At 42.2% G+C, this 5,208-nt stretch overlaps 1 pseudogene; it reads left to right on the top strand.

Moving 5' to 3' along the window:
• Nucleotides 1-1,344: 1,344 nt before the first annotated feature.
• Nucleotides 1,345-4,943, top strand: LOC122150189 (annotated as a pseudogene).
• Nucleotides 4,944-5,208: the final 265 nt, after the last annotated feature.

Here is a 5,208-nt window from a genome sequence, read left to right on the forward strand (position 1 = left end):
GGCTGTTATATCATATATACTGGGTATGTATGTGGAGAATGAGAATTGCCCTTCTTGCTGCTAATTGTTGTATTAGCTGTATCTTGCTGCTAATTGTTGCTATATCTCCCTCAAAAGTTACAACTCTTGTCAACTTCATATCATCTGACTATATCACTTCTAGAAGCTCTGGTAGTGTAATGCCTAATTCACTTGACTGCTAACCAGAAGGCTGGTGATTCAAACCCAGCCACCCCTCAGAAGGAAGGTTTGACAATCTACTTCCATAGTGATACCACCTCGGAAACCCAAGGAGAGGTTGCTTTGAGTTGGAGATGACTTGGCAGGACATAACTTCTACCATTTCTTGTTATAGTCATTTATTAACTTGTCCTTCATTTACCATGAATCATATGATGTACCCCAAGTCTTCTTATAGTAAATGTTGACCCACCTTGTAGGACTGTGAAGTTTGTACACTACACAAATCATCTAGCCAAAGATAATAATGACTGAAATACAATGTGTTCTTATTTCCAAGCATTGAACTGTGCCCTGAGCTGTGTCTCAGTATAGGGTGCATCTTTTTCTAGTTGGCATAAAGGTGCACCCAGGGTCTGGGAATATGGAGCAAGGGGGAATAACAAAAATCACCACTGAGATAACTATGAAGAAGAAGCATTCTCAGAAGAGAGACAGATTCTCAATAGAAACTGTGAAGGGAACATTATGAAAACAGATAGAGAATATTTGGGTTTCCTTGATGATACATAGTGAAATCTAGAGTCACATTTTAAGGATTTAGAGAGCTAATAAAAAGGAAAACAGAAAAAAACTCACTGCCGTTGACTCATAATTACCCTATAAGACAGAATAGATCTGGTTCCATAGATTTCCAAGGCTGTAAATTTTTATAGAAGGACACTGCTTCATTTTTCTCCTGCTGAGTGACTGGTGGGTTCCAACTGCCATTGTTTTGGTTAGCAGCCCAGTGCTTTAACCACAACATCACAACTTCTTAATAAAAGAAATGCAATACAATATCAGGTCAGTGTCCCAATGATTATGGATGGCCTGGTACTTTGCACTTTTGATAGTTGAGGAAATGAGTTTTAAGGTACAATGAGCCTACTTGTAATGGTGTCTTAGAAAAAACAGATGTCAGCTGTCATTGAAATTTTTTCTTAATTTCTCTTGTTTAGACATATTACAGATTTGAAGTAGACAGGGTCATGTTTAAGGAATGCTTGGACTGACAAATAACATCATGATTGTCAAAAAAAAAAAAAAAAACCCTCACTGCCGTCGAGTCAGATGTCACCCATAGCAACCCCACCTTGTGTTTCCGAGGTGGTATCACTGAGAAATTGGCAAAATTCCCACATTGGGTCTCTGACACATGGAGTAAGGGCTATTATGGTAGGAAAGGCCAAGTGGAAGCCATTAGAACTGTCTCTACTTACAAAAATAGTAAACCAAAAGCAATACTGCATCCCTGTAGGGATTGCAGAGATTACTGCTACCATCAAGCACTTGAAGGATGCAGGGGTGGTGATTGTCACCCCATCCCCATTTAATTTGTCTCTTTTGTCTGTGCAAAAAATGGAGGGATCTTGGAGAATGACAGTAGATTGTTGTTGTTGTTATGTGCCGTGGAGTCGAACCCGACTCATAGCGACCCCACCTTGGGTTTCTGAGGCAGTATCACTATGGAAGTAGATTGCCCCATCTTCCTTCCGAGGAGTGGCTGGTGGGTTTGAACTGCCAGCCTTCTGGTAAGCAATCAAATGCCTTAGGCACTATGCTACCAGAGCTCCCGATATTAGATTACTGTAAACTTAATCAGGTGGTGATTCCAATTGTAGCTGCTGTTCCTGATGTGGTTTCATTGCTTGAGCAAATTAGTACATCCTCTGTTACTTGGTACGCAGCTACTGATCTGGCCAATGCCTTTTTCTCAGTATCAGTTTCAAAGAACCATCAGAAGCAATTTGCCTTCAGTTGCAAAGGCCAACAATATACTTTCACAGTGCTTCCTCAGAGATATATCAACTCCCCAGAACTAAGTCCATAGGGATCTTGATCACGTTTCCCTTCCAGAAGACATCACACTGGTCCTTTACATTGATTACATTATGCTGATTGGACCTAGTAAGGAAGAAATATTGATAACTCTAGACTTCGGAAAGAACATGGGGCAATCTACTTCCGTATTGATACTGCCTCAGAAACCCAAGGAGGGGTCACTATGAGTCGGATCTGACTCAACGGCACATAACAACAACAACAACAGACTTATTGGTGAGTCATATGATGTTAACCAAAAACCAAACTCACTGCCATTGTGTCAGATCTGACTCACAGCAACCCCTTCTTGGATTTCTGAGGCAATATCACTACAGAAGTAGATTGCCCAATCTTTCTTCTGAAGAGTAGCTGGTGGGCTCGAACCACCAGCCTTCTGGTTAGGAGTCAAATGCCTTATGCACTATGCTACCAGAGCTTCCACCTGCATACTAGAGGATGGGGTATTAACCCAACAAAATTTAGTGTGTGGTGTGTGGCATATTGAGATATTCCTACTAAAGTGAAGGACAAGTTATTGTATGTGGCTTCTCCCACATCTAAAAAGGAGGCACAATATCTGGGGGGCCTCTTTGGATTTTGGAGGCAACATATCCCTCATTTGGGTATGTTGCTTTAGCCTTTTTATCAAGTGACTCAGAGAGCTGCTAGTTTTGATTGGGGCTCTGAAAAGCAGAAGGCTCTGCAACAGGCTCAAGCTGCCGTGCAAGCTGCTCTGCCACTTGGGGTATATACTCTGCTGATCCAATGGTGCTTGAAGTGTCTGTGGGAGACAGAGCTGCTATTTGGAGTCTTTGGCAAGTCCCTATTGGTGAATCTCAATGCAAACCTATGGGATTTTGGAGAAAAGCCCTTCTATCCTCTGAAGATAACTATTCTTCTTTTGAAAAATAGCTTTTGGCTTGTTACTGGGCTTTAGAAGAGACTGAACACCTATCCATGGACCACCAAATCACCATGAGGCCTAAGATGCCCATCATGAACTGGGTATTGTCTGACCCATGGATGTTGGATGTGAACAGCAGCACTTCATCATTAAATGGAAGTGGTATATAAGAGATTGGACTTTATCAGGACCTGAAGGCACAAGTAAATTTCATGAGGAAGTGTTCCAAATGTCTATGGTATCCACTCCAGTCACATTACCTTCCCTTTCCCAGTCTGCACCTATGGCCTCATGAGTAGTTCCTTATGATCAGTTGACTGAGGAAGAGAAAACTTGTGCCTGGTTTACAGAAGGTTCTGGCAATATGCAGGCACCATTTGAAAGTGGACAGCAACAGCACTGCAGCCCCTTTCTAGAAATTCCCTGAAGGACAGTGGTGAAGGGAAATCCTCCCCATGGGCAGAACTTTGAACACTGCATCTTGCTGTTCACTCTTCATGGAACAAGAAATGGCCAGATGTACGAATGGACATGGATTCATGGCCTATGGCCAATGGCTTGGCTGGATGGTCTAAGACTTGGAAGGAGCATGATTGGAAAATTGGTGACAAGGATGTATGGAAAACAAGTATATGGATAGATCTCTCCAAGTGGAAAAAGAAGTAAAGATATTTGTGTCTCATGTGAATGTCTACCAAAAGGTAACGTCAGCAGAGGAGGATTTTAACAATCAGATGGATAGGATGACATGTTCAGTGGAAACCAGCCATCCTTTTTGCACAGCTACTCCTGTTATTGCTCAATGGGCTCATGAACAAAGTGATCATGGTGTCAAAGATGGAGTTATGCATGGGCTCAGCAACATGGTCATCCACTTAGCAAGGATGATTTGGCTACTGCCACTGCTGAGTGCCCACTCTGCCAAAAACAGAGACCAACACTGAGTCTTCAATATGGAACCATTCCTTGGGGAATGGTGGCAGGTTGATTACATTAGACCACTTCCATCATGGAAAGGACAGGGTTTTGTTCTTACTGGAATAGATACTTATTCTGGATATGGATTCACTTTTCTTGCACACAGTGCGTCTGACAAAACTACCATGTGTGGACTTACAAATGCCCTATCCACCATCATATTATCGCACACAACATTGCTTCAGATAAAGGGACTCACTTCAAAGCAAATGAAATGCAGCAATGGGCCTATGCTCATGGAATTCACTGGTCTTACCATATTGCTCATCATCCTGAAACTGGTAGCTTGATAGAATGATGAAATAACCTACTAAAAGCAAAATTGCAGTACCAGCTAGGTGGCAATACCTTGAAGGGTTGGGGCAATGTTCCCTGGGAAGCTATATATGCTCTAAACCAATGTCCACTATACAGCGCTGTTTCTCCAGTAGCTAGGATTCATGAGTCGAGGAACCAAGAGGTGGAAATGGGAGAGGCACCACACTCCATTACCCCTAGTGACCTACTCAAAAATATTTTCCTTCCTGTCCTTGCTACCCTATGCTCCATGGGTCTAGAGATCTTATTTCCAAAGGGAGGAACACTTCCACCTGGAGATACAATACTTATTGCATTGGACTGGAAGTTAAGAATGCCACCCGGTCTCATGCCTCTGGATCAACAGACAAAGAAGGGTGTTACTGTACTTTCTGGTGTGATAGATCCTGATTACCTAGGGGAAATTGGATTGACATTACATAATGGAGGTAAAGAAGAATATGTCTGGAATACAGGAGATTCTTTAGGATGTCTCTTAGTACTACTATGCCCTGTGATTAAACTCAATGGAAAACTACAGCCACTCAATTCTGATATGACTACTAATGGCCCAGACCCTTCAGAAATGAAGGTTTGGGTCACCCCACCAGGCCAAGAACCACAACCAGCTGAGGTGCTTGCTAAGGCCACAGGAAATAAAGAATGGGTGGTGGAAGAAGGGAATTCTGAATATCAGTTGCAGAAAAAAGGACTGTGATTGTTATACTTCTTCACTATGTATGTGCATCAGATATTTCTGTTTCCTTCTTTTATGAACTATGAAATGTAAACAGGGTTAATGTGTTTTGGTTGTATGTGTGTTAGTGTGTCATTGAGATAGTTGGAGCTGTGTGTCAACTTGGCTGGACCACAATTCTGTGTGCTTTAAGCTGTTGTGATGTGGTTATTTCCATGATGGGATCAGATGATTATGTTTTGAGCAGGCAATCTGTTGAAAGGGAGTTTCCCTAGGGGTGTGGCCT

The sequence above is a fragment of the Orycteropus afer genome, unplaced genomic scaffold, assembly GCF_000298275.1.
Source record: "Orycteropus afer afer isolate SDZICR_OR568_19922 unplaced genomic scaffold, OryAfe1.0 scaffold00102, whole genome shotgun sequence".
Classification (NCBI taxonomy): domain Eukaryota; kingdom Metazoa; phylum Chordata; class Mammalia; order Tubulidentata; family Orycteropodidae; genus Orycteropus; species Orycteropus afer.